Source organism: Patagioenas fasciata, chromosome Z (genome assembly GCF_037038585.1).
Source record: "Patagioenas fasciata isolate bPatFas1 chromosome Z, bPatFas1.hap1, whole genome shotgun sequence".
Classification (NCBI taxonomy): Eukaryota; Metazoa; Chordata; class Aves; order Columbiformes; family Columbidae; genus Patagioenas; species Patagioenas fasciata.
In genome coordinates this window covers 73400214-73404224 of record NC_092560.1, presented here as the reverse complement: position 1 = coordinate 73404224, position 4011 = coordinate 73400214, and positions in this window count along the sequence as shown.

Below are 4011 nucleotides of genomic sequence, written 5' to 3'. Positions count from 1 at the left end.
ATACTGAGCCTACCAGGACATAGGGCTACGTGCCCTTCAACACGTCCCCCAACTCCTGTATCAGCCAGCCAGCTTTTTCTGGGGCTCCTTAGCTTGTCATTGATATGTAAATCACAATTTGCCTTATCACCAGTTGTCCCATCTGTTCCTTGTCCCATCTCCTGTGGCTGGAGGTTGCAGAACTGTTTTTCACAGACATTATCCTTTCAGTCTCTGACAAGGTGGAACAGCCCAGTGACTGCTGGATTCTGAGCTGAAAGGCATGCTGAGCCTCATGCGTCTATTCCAGCTGAGTGGAGGTATCTTTTGGTATTATACTGTATCATACCTCTTACTCAAAGATAAAATCTTCAGATCTCAAAGTTTAAATTTAAATTTTCTGTTTCTAAGATTTCATTTTCTGCTATCTGATGCTGGGTAAGAGTGGCTAATTAAATGGTTACACTGCGGTCTCAACTAGAATTTTCAAAAAAGTTTGAACTTCCTAGCTTATTAATGATGCAAATGGAAGTCTTTGAGCCCTTACTCTTGTCTGCATTTTCTCTAGCTTAGGCACTTCAAGTTACCTCTAAAATTTTACAGCACTGGAGCTGGTGATTTGAAAGGGTTACCCATTCATAAAAAGAGTAAAGACCTTTTGCCTGCTTCATAACTGTGTCATATATGGTCCCTCCTTCTTGTATAAACCTTGTTGAAATGTATCTTCAATAGATATTCATAAAACACCACTTTTAAAATGTACTTTGAATAATTAAGAAATACACAGGATTTTATTTTAAATAATTTAATGCAATATTGGAGTTTTTCAAGGGAACTAAATGTTAAATTTTCTGGGCAAGCACAGTTATACCTTTAGGTAAGAATGATTTTGCAGAGTAATGGGGACTTCCAAAAAGCCCCCAAACACAAACCACAACCATGTGCCACATACAGACAGTGGAAATCATCCCTTACACTTTGGACTGGAATGAGTGCCGAAACTACGGTGAGCAGCACTGGCTCTGGCAAGCTCCTGGTCTAACAAAGGCCAGCCTCCTCCAGTCAGTGTTAGCAGTTGTTTTGGACGTAATGACATGCCCTGCCAAATCTGTGCCCATGCTGACCTGGAGATTCAGCAGAAGAGTGGAGCCGCACGCAGGGCGCTTCTGTGCCGACTGGCTGATGAGCGCTGCATCGCACTGGTGTAGGTACAGTGTTCTCAGACCTCAGCTCAAATCTCTTTTAGCATGGTGCTGTATTAGTTCAGGATGGAGGTTTTTAGAGGGGGTCGTGCAAGTGGCTTGATGTAGACATTCTTCTTGGCTATTTTCCTTCGAAGAGAAGGGACAGCATCACAGCAAGGAGCTGGGAGCCTACAGAACAAGGAGGCAGAAAGCAGATGAACAGACAGGTAGAGGGGTGGACTGCTAACTGGCTGAAGGAAAGAAGCCAGAGAGTCATGGTCAATGGAGCAGAGTCCAGCTGGAGGCCTGTATCTAGTGGAGTGCCCCAAGGGTCGGTACTGGGGCTGGTATTATTCAATCTATTCATCAATGACTTGGATGAGGGAATAGAGTGCACTGTCAGCAAGTTTGCTGATGACACAAAGCTGGGAGGAGTGGCTGACACGCCAGAAGGCTGTGCTGCCATCCAGAGACCTGGACAGGCTGGAGAGTTGGGCGGGGAAAATTTAATGAAATATAACAAGGGCAAGCGTAGACTCTTACATCTGGGCAGGAACAACCCCAGGTTCCAGTATAAGCTGGGGAACGACCTGTTAGAGAGCAGTGTAGGGGAAAGGGACCTGGGGGTCCTGGTGGACAGCAGGATGACCATGAGCCAGCACTGGGCCCTAGTGGCCAAGAAGGCCAATGGTACCTGGGGTGTATTAGAAGGTGGGTGGTTAGTAGGTTGAGAGAGGCACAGGGAACTGCTGGAGAGAGTCCAGTGCAGGGCAACAAAGATGAAGAAGGGAGTGGAGCATCTCCCGTATGAGGAAAGGCTGAGGGAGCTGGGGCTCTTTAGCTCGGAGAAAAGGAGACTGAAGGGTGACCTCATTAATGTTTACAAATATATAAAGGGTGAGTGTCAGGAGGATGGAGCCAGGCTCTTCTCAGTGACAACCAATGGTGGGACAATGGGTAATGGGTTCAAAAAGGAACATAAGAGGTTCCACTTAAATTTGAGAAGAAACTTCTTCTCAGTGAGGGTAACAGACACTGGACCAGGCTGCCCAGGGAGGTTGTGGAGTCTCCTTCTCTGCAGACATTCAAAACTCGCCTGGACACCTTCCTGTGTAACCTCATCTGGGTGTTCCTGCTCCAATAGGGGGATTGGACTGGATGATCCTTCAAGGTCCCTTCCAATCCCTGACATTCTGTGACAAAAGATTTTTCTTTAAAGATGAAGAAGCCCGGCTTTGCATGATTTCAGCCTGTTCTGCTGTGCCATAGGTAAATAACAATGATCGCTTGATTTCCTCCTTTGATTAGACTGTCAGATAGGTTTTGTTCTTTCTTTCTATTTTTGGAGAAAATGAGGACCACAAAGATCCACTTGCAAGGGGCAAAAATGACATCTGAAAAATAAGCTCTTCAGCCTTCTCAAGCTTTTGAATACTTCAGCCCTAGGTAGATACTTTCTGATGGATGTGCAAGTTCCCTGGATTAATCCTGCGATGGAGCAGTTGGTAGCTCTTTTCTTTTTTTCCAAGAAGTGATTGTGCATCATGCAGATGCTATTCTGAGTTAACTCCCTAGCAGCTTCCTGTCTTATTTGGGCTTTATTTCCTTCATCTGTAGCTTGGCCATAATAGCTACTTCTATAGAACTATAAACATGAAGACAGGTCAGGTATATCTACCTCAGGTCTCAAAAAGAAATGTACATCACAGATGTTAAGATTTTAGGCTGCATCTTATTGCATCTATTTCTAAAAAGCTTCATTAATGATTTAGCTTTGAAGCTGGTAGTTTATTATTGCCATTTAGCACTGGGCTGGCAGCTAAGTGGCAAAACAGTTGCTCACTCACCTTCTCTTCCCTGGAGAGAAGGAAGGGAAAGAGGAGGAAATACTCATGGGTTGAAATAGAGACAGATTTAATAAAACAACAGTAAAAGAAAAATGGTACAAAGCAAGTACTTATCCACTAGAATGCCTGCTCCCAGCAATGAACACCAGCAGGTGGACACTGTGAGCACGGCGAGTTCGGTAAAGGTGCAGAGAGCAACAACCGGGCACAGGGGAAGTTCTGGAACCAGGTTTTTCCACATCTGAGATACCAGCCCATGGGGAGAAAGAGAGACTGATTGTGTATTGCCGCATGTGATCATCTGTGTCACTTGTTGTTGGTACATCATCTGTCCTCTTGGATAATGCTAATGTACTGGCAGACACTGGTGGTGTGCTCAGAACCCACTCGTGCCACATGGGTCTCGTAACTCTGAGTGCATCTGGATCTAGTGGTGTGTTTGGGTCATTCAGGTCACTAAAAATCAGTTCCTTCACAGCTATTTCCCTCAAATTCTTAACACTTCTCTCGGTAGTTGTCCATTTATCTGGGTGATATATGACATCGTCCCTAAAGGGATACCTGTTTTTCACAACTGCTTGTCTTCTTGACCCTCGAAGCCCAAACTATCAGCTCCATTATCCCAACAGCAGAGCAGCCAAATAACAAGTTGCTTGCCTTCCTGATGGCTGTAATCTTTACATATGTCTCACTTAGAGACAGGGACTGGGTGGTTACTTCTTGTTCTTCATCCTGAGGTACTCCCAATTGACCTGCTCGTCTTTTGTTTATTTCTTCTTCTTTGCAGGGGCTACCAACACAAGTCATCAGCAAGAGCTTCAATGCCTGTTGTCATGGGGGAAGTGGCTGTAGTGTCTGTCTTGGGGAATACTGTGTCTATGGTGCACGTTGCTGAGGTTTGAGTAATCACAGTGGGTGTTGCCTGGGTTTGAATAGTTGTGGTATCCACTCCAGAGTTTTGCATAGCCACAATTCCTCTTATGGAGTTTGAAGCAGCTGTC